At 43.6% G+C, this 16,179-nt stretch overlaps 1 protein-coding gene across 5 annotated transcripts in view; it reads right to left on the bottom strand.

The window, feature by feature from the left end:
• Nck2 (NCK adaptor protein 2) overlaps nucleotides 1-16,179 on the bottom strand; it is a 126,412-nt gene that overhangs the window by 55,091 nt on the left and 55,142 nt on the right. For all 5 annotated transcript variants that reach the window (XM_006244825.5, XM_063267164.1, XM_063267163.1 and 2 more), the window contains exon 2: nucleotides 4,188-4,349. The gene's annotated coding sequence lies outside the window, so the exon portion shown is untranslated. The remainder of the gene's footprint in view (nucleotides 1-4,187; nucleotides 4,350-16,179) is intronic.

The raw sequence follows: 16,179 nt of genomic DNA, 5'->3' as shown, positions 1-16,179 counted from the left end.
TATCAAAAGCTGTTGTCCTTTCTGGGCCCTGGGCATCACCCTAGACTGGAAGAAACTGGTCCAAGCTGCAGAGACTGTGGCCTGGGCTCTCATAGGCTCTTCTGTTTCTATAGAAACTCAGGGAGTCATTTCCAGCCATTAGGGACGTCCAGCAAGAGAGAGACTGCCAGCTGTAAAAGTGTCCATCAGCCAGGTTTGTCTGCAAAGAGCCTTTTCTGAGTAAACCCTGGGCAGAGTCACTAGCAACCTCAGAAACGACAAATGTAGGGCCATGCAAAAAATAAAGAACAAACCAGTTCAAGGCACATTTTCTAAATATACTGCTACGGTTTGGATGTGGGCTGAGGCACCTCTAGGGTTCATGTGTTGAAATCCCTGTTGTGAGGTACTAAGGAGGTTTCAATTTAATCTATGACACTTAGAGGATTGATCAGGATTGGACATCATCATCAAGATTCAGATCCATGCATGAATGCTGGTGGCTTTTAACAGAAAAAGGAGAGAGACCAAAAGACATGTCCATGTCTCTTGCATGTGCCTGTGACGTCATGCAGAGTCTTGGACTCTGCCAAGACGGTCGTCACAGCTGAAGCACCCACAACTGTGAGCTAAATATGCTTCCTCCTCTCAGCCCCCGGAATTTTGTTGCAATAATACGAAACAGACTGATACGTGTTAAGCTCTAGGGAAACCTGCTTTTTTATAATGGGAACGGAAATAGTGAAACTTTCCTTCACTGAAGAAATACTACTGGACAGTACTCTTAGTGTTAATGTGATTGACGGGCTTCGTGTATCTTCTCCTGCACTGCAGTTCCTGTGCGGGAGGAACTGTGCTCATAGTATCCCAGATGGCATTTATATCTCCGTATAATCCCAGCAGCCACCAACGAGCTGGTGAAATCCAGTGAAGGAATCTCTCCCCTCAGTATAACAAGCAAAGGCCTAGAGCATTCACCCCACTAAGTGACGGTCACTGCCATCATCATGAAATTTCAGTGCTCACGTGAAACGCTGAGAGTGATCATCTATACACTGTACAAGGAGGAGAATGACCAAGGGGGCATCCATCCCCACGGTCTCCATTCTCCTAGTGGGCAGGCCAGAGGTCTCCAACATTTTGTGCCTTTAATGAAGTAAGACCATGGGGTTGGGGATTTAGCTCAGTAGTAGAGCGCTTGCCTAGGAAGCGCAAGGCCCTGGGTTCGGTCCCCAGCTCCGAAAAAAAAGAACCAAAAAAAAAGAAGAAGAAGAAGAAGAAGAAGAAGAAGAAGAAGAAGAAGAAGAAGAAGAAGAAGAAGAAGAAGAAGAAGAAGAAGAAGAAGAAGAAGAAGAAGAAGAAGAAGAAGTAGTAGTAGTAGTAAGACCATGAGCCAGGAAAACACAACCCTAAAATTAACTCTGAGACCCCATTACCCTCTAACTGCTCCTCAATCCAGCCCATGTGTAGGCCTAGTAACTTGGTATATTCCTTGGGTACCCAGTAATTAGGAAACACACCCAAGACTGCCATTCCAATCACCACTCATGCTGGTGTCCCTCTGGCATGCTGGATGATGCTGTCCAGCCACTGTGTTTCCTACTGAAACTTCAAAAGATGGCTGACCAGAAAGCACATCGCTAGGCCCAGACACCACTCCCCTCTAGCACTCAAACCCAATCGGGCTACCGGGCCTGCCCTGTGCCAAGCAGAACTATTAAGTCTCCATTCTCCTTGTGTCCTTTCAGTCCTTCACACAGGTTGCAGTGTAACATCCCCAGGGCCTTCCTAGACTCCTTTTTAAAGGGCAGTGCAACCCTGTGTAGTCTAGCTGGTCCTGCAAGAGCCCTAGCCCTAGTCAGCCAGGACATGAGGAGGTCTGGAACTATATTTTATGCTTTTGAAGCTAGGAAAAGACAGTGCTAATACGACCCTAGCAAAATGGCTTAGAACGTGGCCAGTGGTCGCAGTGTTTATTACACAGCTGCCATCACTCTAAACCACAAAATTAAATGCTTTCTGTATAGACCTCATCCCTTATGAAATAAACATGGTCCCTGAAATCACTGCCTGGCTGGTGTAATGCACCCTGCTGAGTATGCAGGCTGGTCCAGAGCCAGGAGCCAGAATAGTGCCCTCCCTCCTCAATGCAAACTCCAAGCCTGTCAACGTCACTGACTGATCATTAAAAACTTCCTCATAATCAATGCCAGCCTGTTCCCAGTGAATTATTAATGAATTCTGGTGACCAGATCTGGGAAGCTGTAATTTCTAGCTTACATGCCCATGAAATTTGACAAACGGTTTGATAGGTGAACATTCACAAATTCCTTGAGTCTAATAAGGCTCTGTTTCAATGACTGTTTCTAAATCATTGGAGTTTGAGAAGTTCCCTTTGTAAGTAAATCTGCTGTGATCAGGATGTTCCTTACCCCCGTGGGCTTGTCATGAGGTGGGTGGGGAGACCGGTGAAGGCAGAAGGGGAGTGGGGGGTGGGGGGAGGTCTGAAGCCCAACAGCGCCCTCTGTGGGCAGTTATGGAATAACAAGCTTGGGGAGGGCTAGGAATCCAGTTCTATAGCCTGAGCATCAGCTCTGGATTCCAGGACAGCACCTACTTCTGAATCCAACTCACACGCCCCACATACCTGAGACCATGAGCCAGGTATTTCCTCCACAGGAAATTATAAAGACACCAGCTTAAAGTGCTAGGGTACTTCATTAACTACAACCTCATGAAATACAGCATATCAACATTATGGCATTCCAAACAGCACATTCTGCACCAGGCAGAGTTAAGGACATGAACAAGTTTCTCGACAAGTGTTTTAAAAAGCATCGAGGAGAAACAGCACATTCACAAAGTGTTTCAGTGAGCGCTTTAAACCAAATGAAAGAGAACGCTAACGCACATAAAGGTGTGTTCACAGAGCTCATTATGCCAAACTCCACCGACCGAACAATAGAGTCAAGACTATCTTAAGACAATCTAAATAACAGAAATAATATGAGATTTGTGGGAAAAGGAAGCATGGTGGGTGGGTGCTATCCCTGCAGTTCTGAGGTGACAGATGGTAGATCTATAGTCTACAGATGACAATACAGATTCTTACAAGGTGTTTCTCACTGTCACCCAGAGGGCACACTGGTTGAGCTGTGCTATGTCCAAAGTCAAAGGTCTCAAGGTATCAGTCATGGCTGATATATATTTGTGAGCTGGGGATGTAGTTCAGGTATGGAATGCATTATCTTTCATGTATCCATCCCTTAAAGTAACACACCATACACACAGGCACACACACAGACACACACACACACACACTCTCTCTCTCTCTCTCTCTCTCTCTCTCTCTCATATTTCTGTTACACAGCCACATCTCTGTTCACCAATGTCACTTTGGGGGTTCCAGGGTCCCAGCTGCACAAGGCCAGCATTTCCTTCTATTATAGCTCCAATGTATCTCTCATACAAACTTGTGAAACAGTCCTAGGGATATTTATTTATTTGAATTTCATGCTCATGCAAACCTATCTTCTCAGGCCCAAGCTGGACTTGAACTTGACCAAGCTAAAACCCACCCTTTCCTCCCTGCTATAAGCTTTTGGTCTCCAGCGCACAGGCAACCTCAGCTCAGAACAGGTTCCACAGCCTCGCTGTAGGGAAGGGAGCTGCCCCACTGGGCTGTATACTACTTCTGTCTAAATGTTCTAGACCACCCACACTCGAGTTGGGACAGTGACAGCCTGGTATTTGAACTATGTCCCTTAAGAGTTTAAATTTAATGGAGTTCAGCAAATCAGGAATATTCCTATTGTCATTATTGCTAATTTAATAACTACTGTGCAGGGGGCTGGAGAGATGGCTCATTGGTTAGGAACATTTTCTACTCTTGCAAAAGACCTGCCTTTGGTTCCCACCACCCACACTGTGGCTCACAACCATCCGTAACTCCAGTTCCAGGGCATCCGACATTTACTTCTGACTTCCACAGACATTTGAGCATACACAATACACAGTCAATCATTTACATACAGGCAATACACTCCTACACAAAACTTTTTTAAAAAAAAATCTTAATTAAAAAACAATTACTAGGCAAATTTAGTATTTAAGGCAAATAAAACAAAACAAAAAACAAATACACAAAACAAAACAAAACAAAACAAAAAACAGCCAAGCCTCTTTTATGCAGAAATGTGTAGGCTTACCTTTGGCAGGCAGTTACAAGGAGACTGGAAAAATAGTAGCACTCTTCAAAAAGATGAGGTTTTTCTGCTGTCTGAGGACACCTTGAAGGTGACAAAGCTGCAGTGACCGTCCGAGCTCTCAAGCCAGCCGGGATGACACTGTAGGAAGGGAACCTCTGGGATCTGTAGAGAAATCAAAAGGACACGTATGAGGTGTGCTTGCTCCTTTGAGTTCAATTATCCATTTCAAAGAAAACAGGAAGACACTGGAGCCTAGCAGTTAAAATGCTCACTGCTCTTGCAGAGGACCAGAGCTTGGTTCCTAGCACCCATATGGGAGGCTCACAACTGCTTGTAACTGCAACTCCTAGGAGATTCAATATCCCCTTTTCTTAGACACCTGATCTCACAGGCAGAAACACACGCGCGCGCGCACACACACACAAACACACACACACACACACACGCACGCACGCACACATGCACGCACAATGTAGGCACACTCACATTGCATGAGCAGCAGGAAAAGAAATCACAATGGAGGAAAGGCTCCCAAGTATCTCCAGTCCTCTTCTTCACTACTATACACAGTGTGTGGCACTGCGAAAGCTTCCAGAGGCAACACAGGCAAACTCACAGAAGAGGACCACACAGAGCCCTATCCACAACTGACAGTCTCTTGGTTTTGCTATTTGCCCGGGTGTCGCTCTCCAAATCCCCAATCCTAAAGCTAAAAGCACCCCTAGCCCATACCAGGGAATCTGAGACTAGCACCTCAAAGCTACATGGTAGTTAAGAGGCAAGCGGCTGATTCAGGTGCCCATACTCCCCTCCTGCTTGTGGAATTGGCAGTGCATTCACTGTGCTCACCCTTGGGCAAACACTTCTGGTTTCCTCTGGCATTTTCAAGGGGACTCTGGTGTGCTCTGCGGATCCCCAAGAGAGTTCATTGGCATCTTTAATCATTTCAGACCCAGAGGGGATCTGTCATGACAGTTCACTTGTAGGAAATCTATTAATTCATTCCTAGGATGATTATGTCCCCATAATGTTAAAACCCTCACGGAAAAAAATGAATTCTATTTCACTCAACTAGGAAGTGATAATTCAAGCAGGACTATCATAAAGTGTCACAAGGCAAGTTCATAAATTTTGATTTAAAAATGAATCCCTCTTTATGCATCCCCTAACTCTATGTCCAGAGTCGGACGGTTTTAAACACTATGCTTTACTATAAGGAAAAACCCATAAACAAACACTGAGAACACTTAATGTTCTTCTCTTTGTAGGTATTTACTGTAAGGGGGAATGAAGTTCTGCTATCTGGACTCAAGTTCTTATTTCTCCTGCTGAACCCACAGACCTTATTACCTATGTAACTTGGCTTCGGCCCTACCTACCCCCTCTGTATTTCTAAGCTCCAGATCTATTCTAGAAGAAGGTTAGATTTTTAAGACTTTAATTGATAGAGGAACTTGTCTGAAGTCAGGCTTTCTAAAGAACATTTGTGCAGCTGTTGATCTAATAACCTTCCAGGACATACATGAATGAGTGCGTTTACAAAGCATTAACTCCCTCAGGGGATGCATGGGTCGGCTTTCCATTGCTATGACAAGATACCTAAGGAAAATCATTGATTTGATAGAGGAAAGATTTGTTATGACTCGGGGTTTTAGAGCATTTAGTCCATAGCAGGCTGGCTCCATTGTTATGGGGCCTATGCCAAGACAGAACACCATGGAAGGAATACATGATATCACACATTGATAACCTCACGTGGGATAGAAAGTAAAAGGGAGAGGAAGTGGCCCAGAGGAGACCTAACTTCCTTCTTGGAAACCAGTGGTTCTCCACCCTCCTGTACTGCAGCCCTTTAAAACAGTTCCTCATGCTGTGGTGACCACGACCACTAAATCATCTTGGTTGCTACTTTGTAAGTGTCCTGTGGCTACTGTTATGAAGTGTAACATAAAGGTCTGTGTCCCCACCACTGCCACATCACAACCATGTTTAAACACACACAATAGTTGACACCATGTTTGTCCACCCCCATAGGCACTGTCATCCAGCCTCATCACTTACAGACACATATAGAGACCTCTACAGATGAGCGGAAAGCAAACCGTGCATCCAACCTAATTGGCCCAGAAAACTCAGCACACGCCCCCAAAAGAACCAAGTGCACACATCAAAATGACTATTAATTTAATATGAATTTCCCACCTGTATTGTGCATAACAATTTTTCTATAGATATAATTCATTTCAATGACAGTGCAAGTCATGTTTACAAAGTACAAACTACAATTACTGGTCTGTCTCCTAAAGCCACCTTAACTCTGTTTCGTTTAATGATGGTGCTACGGTGCTAAGCTGCCCATCCTGCAGAGGTGGAGCATTCTGCACATGTGGATTCACGTTGGTGTTTTCCACACAAACCCCAATCCCTGACATCTCCAGTAGGGAGATATTATCTCGAGGGAAGAGGTGTGGCTCTGACTGAGTGCTGGTCACAGAGAATTGCCTGTTTTTGGGGGGCTTTCGCAAAAAGGAACCATCTACCCTTTCCTCAGCCCTGCCCCTGCCCCTATCCTTACTGAAGACTTCCTGTGAGCCAAGTCTCTGCTCTTTCTTTCCTCCTGGCTTACAGGTCCTTCTAGAAAGACGTAAGTGTGTCTTTTTCTGGCTGGGTAAAGGCACATGAAGTCAAAGGCTAAAAATGATAAAATCACCTGAAACTGACAATGTCAGGCTTTTCTGTTTTTAACCAAATCAAGGGGCCAATGAGCCTCTGCAGAGGTTGGAGAACTACAGAGCGTGAGTGATTCAGTCAACCAGGAAGATGCCTGCAGAAAACCCACACCACCTTGGGAAAACAGAATTTTATGTCCCCAAATGACCTTAAGAAACACAACACCGTTTATACCCAATTATATGCTGGAGTGATCTCTGCACGGCAAGCCTACTTCCTTCCCTTTCCTCCGTTCTTAAAAGACGGCCTCCCTAAATAGCTCAGGCTGGCCTTGAGCTCAGTGTGCAATCCAGACTCAACCCAAACTCACAACCCTGGTTCTGCCACCCTAGTTCAAGGGTTAGAGGTATACCGCTGTGCATGGCATTCTCTGTGTTCTTTTTCTGTGAATGAAAAGTCAAATACTTTTTCCACACAAAGAATATTTCATTGCCGTATATAAACCCAAGAGTTTCCCTATAGCCTACAGTTAATCGAACCAGAAATCTTATAAACCTTTTCGGTAAGAGCGCCTGCATGTTATTTGAGAGCATGTATCAATTTAGTCAGGCAAATACTGAGCCCGCGAAGCCTGCCAGACACACAGCTGTGTATCCCAGAATGGAAATACCCAGAGCTCTATGCTGGTCAGGACCCAGGTTCTCATTAACGCAGGATTAAGGCACTGAGCCTCCAGGTAAAAGGGTCATGTCAGGGTAGGAAGTGCTGCTGAGCGTCTACCCTTTTTCTACATCACACTGGTACATCGGCTGCTACGGTGTGGGTCAGGCCTCTGTGTCAAAAGCTTGCCTTCAAGTTTGCACTCTTGAGTAGTAATAGAGCCTTTAAAAGCCCCAAGACGAATAAAAATGAGTAAATAGTGTCCACGGAGAGACGGGGAGGTGAATTGGCAGTAAAACATGGGATATGCATGCATTGTTTAAGATTGCTTAGCCCAACAAAGGGAGGATTACCACCCATGGAGGACCGTCTACCAACATGGATAACCTGGTGATACTTCATGCTCAGAGAAAAATCCCCCTCGATACAGAAAGTCAAATACTGCAGTCTCAATGCATACAACAGTAGGCAGCTGGTTGCCTGGGAGTCTGGATGGGTATTTGTGTCAACAGGTAACTTTAATAAAAATAAGTTCTGTACTCCTAATTTAAATTTATTTTAATTAAAAAAACAAATGAAGTTTTAAAAGGCTAATGGTTATAAAAGTTCAATGTGGAGGTTTCTAATTATCATAACTGAATTAAAATTTAATACATTGTGCTTATATTTAGCTGTTTTAAAATATTCCAAATATTGGCAGAACATAAGCGTCCACATCCTTTTTTAGTTCCCAGTGTCTGCAGTGTCTTCTCTCTCTTGGAAACACCGGTCTTCAGCTCTCAATATTACTGCTCGAATTGGAAACACAAATTCCAAGAGGCTCTTCTAGAAGATCACTTCTATTCCCATAAAAATCATAGACCACACTCTTACACCACTCTCCAGAGAGGAAAAGGCACCATGAAGAGAACTTCTCCTGTGCTAATGTCCACAAGGCTCCAGACAGAACCTCACAGTGCGTTCACCAGTCGATAAACTTTCAGGGTTTTGTTTCTGTTTGTTTTGTTGGGGTGAGGGGTGCTGGTGTTGTTTGCTGTCTGTTCTGGTTGTGTTTTCATTGGAGACAAGGTCTCAGTTTAGTCCAGGCTATCCCTGTTCTGGTTGTGTTTTCATTGGAGACAAGGTCTCAGTTTAGTCCAGGCTATCCCAGAAGTTACTATAAAGCTTAGGCTGACCTCAACCTCAATCCAACATACATCAGCCTCCCCAGTGCTGCTGTGCTGTGCTGAGTCACCACACCTAGAGAACTGTCACTTCTCAACTACATCGTAAGATCCACTGTCAACACCTAAACGGCCTAAAGCGAAGGCTCTCAGCTCCTAACAGACAACACTCTTGAATCAGGTTGTGAAAAGCCACATGAACTCTGTATTTAGAAAATAACACAAATATTAAGAAAATAAACAAAAACACAACCAACAGGCAGTTACACTTACAAACTACTTCTTACCTATAAGGTTCTCATTCTCTCCGTCCCCCTTACCCCTATGAAACATAGTCTTACTATGTGGCTCTGGCTGTCCTGGAATTCACTATGTACACTAGGCTAGTCCTGAACTCATGTCCACCTGCCTTTGCCTTCTAATGCTGGGATTATGTATGTACAACATGCCTGGCCTATTTATTGTTCTCTAGTATGCCTGTCTTGATTTTCTGTCTTTTGAGATAGGACGTTCCTCTTTAACTTGAAATAGCCTGGAATTTCACTATGCAGCTCAGAGTCATCTCAAATGCACAGTAATGGTTTTCCCTCAGCTCCCTACAGAGATGCATTTCCACATCCTAGAATATGCCATTTATTATAGAAATGAGCAACGAGACAATGAAAAGAACTGAATCATAGAATTTCTAAATTCTAATGTCTCCCCCACCCCCACCATGGGTGTGTGGGGTGGGGAGAGGGAGAGACAGGGGGGAAGGAGGGAGGGAGGGAGGAGGGAGGGAGAGAGAGAGAGAGAGAGAGAGAGAGAGAGAGAGAGAGAGAGAGAGGAGACTTCCTATGGCAGTAGCCCAATTAATGCAATTCATAAAGAACCATTCAGATACTGTGTCTGGGCTGAAATCCAATTAAGCCATTTCTGTGTGAATATCCCCAAAGAGACACCCACTGAGCTTCAAGTGGTAATAGGCATAAATGCTCAGATTAGCTGTGTCAGCACTTCTGAAACGGAAATCAGACAAGAGCACAGAGATCGGCATGGTGGGCCTTTTAGCCAGGCACAAAGAACCAACAGGCATGTCGAAAAAATCACCTGGTACCAAGCCAAACCCCATCCTTGTCCAGCCAGGACTCAGATAATCCTCATCCCATGTAAGTCCATGTGTTTACACATTCTGAAACGATCAACTTCAACTCCACACACCAATGCAGCTTACTGGAGAAACACAGTCAAGAATAGATTTTGAACTCCCTCTGAATTCATAGTTTTATTCATCAACCTTATAAAGTACATTCTTGAAATTAGTGTCTCACAAGAAAATGTTCCAGCAAAGCCAAAACAAAACAAAGAAACAAACAAAATCCCAACAAAATCAAAACCAGAACAACCTGGGCCGAGATTTGGGGATGGGTCCAATAATGAATTAAATTACTCTTTCGATTTGCCATCCAACTTAGAACCCGCAACTCAAAATATCTATAGGTTAGACCAGGAGGAAGAAGAGGAAGAAGCAGAAACTCCACTTGTAACCCATCTTTATCCCAAGCAAATCCTACCCGAGACCTACAGAATTAGGATACACACACGCCACACTGACCAAATGTCCCAGTGTTCACCAGTGGTTAGGGTAGAGAAGAGGAATGGACAAAAACCAACTGGAGACACCTCAAACTAAGGACAGAATGACTGGTGTGGGTGAGGCATGGGGTGGTGCAGAGGACTCAAACGGTTTAAAACTGGAAGCAAACCCCAGGCCTACAGTCTGCGGGTGTATAAGTCAAAAAGCCAGTTCCTCAGAGACTACATCAGTTTACTTGTTGGCAGGACTACAGGGGAAGGCTTACTTATTAAGGCAAACATATTGCATGCCTGCCAAGCAAAAAACGCTACAGAAAGGGCACATCACAGGCACTGCCCCACCCTCCTGAAATAACCCCAGGAGAGTGGGAGTCAAAGTGAACTACAAGGACACACAGCCTGGGTCCTCAATTTTATTTGCTATAAGAAAATTTGTCTATTAAAAAAAACAAACAAACTAAGCTTTCAGGTTGCTTCTAAAACTGTTCTGTGTTATACAAACTATCAGCCTTACAGTAAACATCCTATGAAGACAACCCGAGTAATTTTATTTTATATTAACGTGATTGTTTTAGATAAAAATCTAAGCGTTTCTAATCTTCCTTTGCAGAGACTGACATCGAAAATAAAAGGAACCATGACATTTCCTAGAGTTTCTCAGAGAAAAGTTTCCCTGACTTGCCGAGTGAAAACGAGGTTTCCCAAGAGTCAACACTATTCTTCCATTCAACAAGTGTTATGGAACAAATATCAGAGCCCAGAGGCTATCAATCTTCATGTGCCAAATGCAGAAAGACGAGGCTGCTATCTGATACCAGAACACGTACTGAGTGAGATGCTTCATCAGACATCTAAGTTTAAATCTGAGTTAGAAAGTAAATTTTTCTCATGTGATAAGGAGAATAAAGAAAAAGGGTTTTTTTTTTTGCCTTGGTTTTTTTTTTTTTTTTTTTTTTTTTTTGGTAAATATAAAATAGCATAGAAAGAACCCAGTAAGTGCTATGTATATAGGGTTTCTATTACTGCAATATAACACCATGACCAAAAGAAACTTGGGGAGGAAAGGATCTATTTTAGTTTACAATATCCACCACTGAGGGATGTCAGGGCAAGAACATGGAGGTAGGAACTGATTCACAGGCAATAGAGGGGTGCTGCTTACTTGCTTGCTCCTCATAGCTTGTTTAGCCTGCTTTCTTATACCATCCAGGATCACCTGCCTACAATGGACAGGGCCCTTCCACATCAATCATCAATCTAGGAAATGTCCTATCAACTTAATTACAAGCTACTCCATCAGAGGCATTTTCTAAATTAAGATCATTTCTTCCCAAATGACCCTAATTCATGTCAAGTTGACAAAACACTTTCTGGCATGGGATTCAACCCTAGTCAGACTCTACTCTGAGATCAAACCACTGCACCAGTGTCAGAAAACACAGAGGCTCAATAATCACCAGGTTCAACTCTGTTAGAAAATGCTCTACTGTCTCTTTTCTGATTCTGTCATTTTCTTCACTGAGAAAAAGAGAACATTTACAAGGCTGTCCTCTCCCGACACTCTTCCCCAAGGTTCCTCAGACAACACCACAGGGATGACACCCTGCCCCTCAAGAACTGGGAACTCACTCACTTCACAGCCAAAGTTCAAGGGCTCTCCTACAAACACAAGCCCCTACCCACTGAATTTCTGTTCTTCCTCCATGCTCTGCTTTGAAGATCACTCCTACCCACAGACAACAAAAATCCAGATGACTATCCACACTCCTGCAGCAGCAGATGGTGCAACTCTGCTCTCTGTTACTGCGCTAAAATATCTGAGAAAAGAAACTTCAAAGACGCAAAGGTTTATTCTGGTTGTCTTCGGAGTTCAGGCCTTGCTTGGTCAATTGCTTTTGCATGCTCTAACATGTCATCGTTAGGGCTACAATTGCTATGATGAAACACCATGACCAAAGGCTAGTTGGAGAGGAAAGGGGTTTATTGGGCTTACACTTCCACACTGCAGTTCATCAGTGAAGGAAGCCAGACAGGAACTCAACCAAGGTCCAAACCTAGAGACAAGAGCTGACGCAGAGGCCATGCCTGAGTGCTGCTTACTGTCTTGCTCAGCCTGCTTTCCTATAGAAACCAGGACCACCAGCCCAGGGATGGCACCACCCAAAATGGGTTGGGCCCTCCCCCATCCATCACTAATTAAGAAAATGCCCCACAGCAGGATCTTACAGAGGCATTTTCTCAACTGAGGTTCCCTCTTCTCATAATTCTAGTTTGTGTCAAGTTGACATAAAACTGGCCAGGACCGAACAGCATGATGAGAACAGAGGTGAAACAAGGCTGCTCGCCCCACAGAATCAGAAAACTAAGAGCAAAAAAGAACAGCTTGGAGTTTGTGTCCCCATGTCCTCTTCAAGGGTATGCCCGAATAACTTAACCTGCTTCCTGTAGAAGGTTCTAACACGCTAAGGTTCCACTCTAAAGGGTTCTACCACTTCAAGTATCACAGACCGAAAGCAGACAGAACTTCCTCTCAGACCTGAGCTGGTTTTCAACCTGCATGCTAATCGCATACAAATATGTCCTGGTTGGTGGCACTGGGGCCTCTCAGGATCTCTCATACATAACTCTAAATGCACTACTGCTCATTATCCAAGGATTCGCACTTCCTACAGTCTCTGTTACCTCCAATTAACCAAGGTGTAAAAATATTGTCTTGACTCAAGAGAGACCAATTTCATTATAGAATGAGGTTACAAAGGTTCTATCTTATTAGCTACTGCTATTAATCTCTTACTGTGCATAATTTGTAAGTCTTATTGTGTGATGCATACATGCAAGGGAAAAAACACACACAGTATACACAGCGTTTGGTGCTAGCCAGTTTCAGATGTGGGCTGGGCTTCTTAGAACACACCCGCCGAAGACAAGGCAGATGTTCTCCTTGCCGTTTGGCACTCAAGTTAAATCTTGGGAACTGTATGCCTCCAGGCTTCACAGGCTAGAGAGGAGAAATAGACTTGATGCTGGCAGTCACTTACTGAACATACCCTGGGTGCAATGAACATACACATTCAGTCCTAACGGCCACTTGACACCTCATTACGCCCATCCACAGCACAGAACCTAGATAATTGCACAGGGCTAACAGAAACAGGTGGCAAAGTCCAAATCTGGTGCCTGCTGCCTTCAGAGTGTGTGACCTTTAACTGTGATCATGGCCCCGGTGTAAACCTGGGGAGACCTCAGGGGGCAGATTACACAGATGGCCACCACACTAACTCCTCCTGCCACAGAGCATATCACAGGAGGAAACACAGAAAGGAGCTCTATCAACATCTAATGACATCTTGCAAAGTGTCCCCAAATGAGACTCTCATGTGACGTGACCCACTGCCAAACTCTGCATAGGAATGTCAGGGATTCTTACAGCCTTTGTACAATGACTTGGACTTGACTTTGAGCTTCTCTTAAAAAAGCATTACTCCACTAAAAGCTTCTAATTACGAGTCTCCCAGGTAGCCTTAGCTTGATTCTACAGCTAAGAATACAGGAGAAGTGAGCAAGGAGGAGACCAGGTAGAGATCAATGGCTTCCAGGGAGGAATGGATGTGGCCTGCTAGAGCTGAAGAGAACCATCTGTTCCCTTTCCTATGCTAAACTGATTCAGTGGCCTTCAGGCTGCTATTATCTTGCTTTCTTATAGGTCATCATGGTACAGCTGGTCCTCAGTGTTTGTGGAAGGCCGTTTCCAGGATCTCTTGGCTGTCAAAACTATCAGGTTGAAAATTTACATGATGGGTACAAAATATTGTGTCATACTTACATGCGATATACAAACATTCTCCATACATATACCTAAATCATTTATTTAATGGCACTATAGAAGTAACAATACTATTTTTTTCTTTGGAAAACAATGGACATGCTTTCAGTAGATTCAATTTTTTGATCCAAATATTTTACATTTATCTGAGGTTGGTTGCAAATTGGTAATAGAGTAGGCAAACCAAGAAAACAATGGCACATGAAAATGGAAAACACAGTTGTCCAACTGAGAAGGGGCTGACCTCACAACAGACACCAACTCAACCAACACCAAGACTCTCTGCCCAGAACACCCATATGACCCCCTCCCAAGGATTGGAGATTATCATAGGTGAAGGAGGGAAAAGAATTTAAGACTCGGGCAATAGGAAGGAGGACCTTGAGGCTTTCCTGGCATGACATGGCTCCTGTATCCATGAGAATACAGGCCTGCACAAGACTGGATCTACCAACATTCAATCACAGATATGGGAGGGCCTCATGGGAGCCCCAGTCACTCCCAAAGGAGAGGGATTGGCAGTTTATACTTTGGGATAGCAGGGGTAGGGGCTGTCATTGTTACCTATTCATCAGTGAGTCACAAAACAAAGAAAAAAAAGTCTAGCAAGGTGGTACACACCTTTAATCTGAGCACTTGAGTAACAGAAGTGTGCATATCTCTGAGTTCAAGGCCACCCTGGTTTACTTAGAAAGTTCAGGACCAGGGCTACAAAAAGAGACCTTGTTTCAAAAACAACAAAACAAAACAAACAAACAAAAAAACCCTTAAAGACAAGATAGCAGGAAGACTTAGTGAGAAAATGGGGGCTTGGTACACAGGGGATATAAAGGGCGGTATGGTGAATGGAACCCGAATGTATTAAAATACATGAACAAACTTTCAAAGAATAAACAAATAAAAAGAGACATTAGTTCTCACCGGTCAAACTGACAAAGAGGAGGTGCGATGATCACTACCCACACCGCCTCCAGCACAGCTTGGTTAGGGGAAGAGCTGATATTTAACAAAGCAAGAAGGGAATAGAAAGTAATTCTCTCAAGCATTCCAGCAACGTTTAGTATTATTTAAACTTATTTCAAAACAAAAACACTAAAAAAAATTAGGAAAAAATACTTCAGGCATGAGAACGTTATGATGCCCAGGCTGGAGAGATCAGTCTCATTTGTGGGGTATCGGCGGAGCAGACAGGCTAGGTGTAGTCATAGGCTGAGATAGATTGGAACAGAAGCAGCCAAATGCCTGTTAGCAGGTGACAAAGCACTGGTATGCTGGGACACTACCCACCATAAAGGGCTCCAGTTTCTAAACAGAAGACTTCCCAAAGGCAGGTTAACTGCTATTGTTTTCCTCTGACATATCTGCCCAGGAAAGAGTAACTAACAATTCACTCTTTGCTTAAGCAACATCACAGCGTGTTCCCATCTTATTCTCATCCAGAGTCATTAATCCACGAGCATTTAATTACTGTAATATCAATGGGCTCACTCCAGGCTTCCTATTTAGGCAACACATGAAAGTATTTTTAAATCTAAAGTGGACAGATCTCTTGGGAGCCTCGAAATAGACATTTATTTAGTCTCCTAAATTGGTCTTCAAATCCTGAAATTACATTTTATTGATTTGAAGTGTAATTCGCACAGCATTAAAAAAATGTCATTTGAGTAAGAAGCAGGGCATGGTGGTGCATCCTTTAATCTTGGCACTCAAGAGGCAGAGGCAGGCAGATCTCTGAGTTCAAGACCAGCCTATATTGAATTCTGGACAACCAGGACTACAAAGTCAAACCCCGTCTTTAAAAAAATAAAAAGTGTACAATTTAGTAATCTTATTTATTTATCAAAAAACCTTTGGTGGACATAAGAAATAATGACCTTGGCCTCTGGTGCCAGGAACAGCAAGTTCAAAGTGCAGCTTATATTAATATGTCAGTCTTTAAAATAAAATGTTTTCCAGAAAAATACCCACAGTAGACACAAGAGAATAAACCCTTCGAACTCCCTTAGAAATCCTAAGGACGTCTGTGTTCCCAGTTCTCCTGGAGGCCAAATGACTAATACTGTCTCTGAAGAAGACAGCATGACATAAATGAGTTTGTTAT

This window comes from Rattus norvegicus, chromosome 9, assembly GCF_036323735.1.
Source record: "Rattus norvegicus strain BN/NHsdMcwi chromosome 9, GRCr8, whole genome shotgun sequence".
In the NCBI taxonomy this organism is placed as follows: domain Eukaryota; kingdom Metazoa; phylum Chordata; class Mammalia; order Rodentia; family Muridae; genus Rattus; species Rattus norvegicus.
Note: the sequence above shows the minus strand (reverse complement) of the source record. Positions and strands in the feature narration are given on the sequence as shown.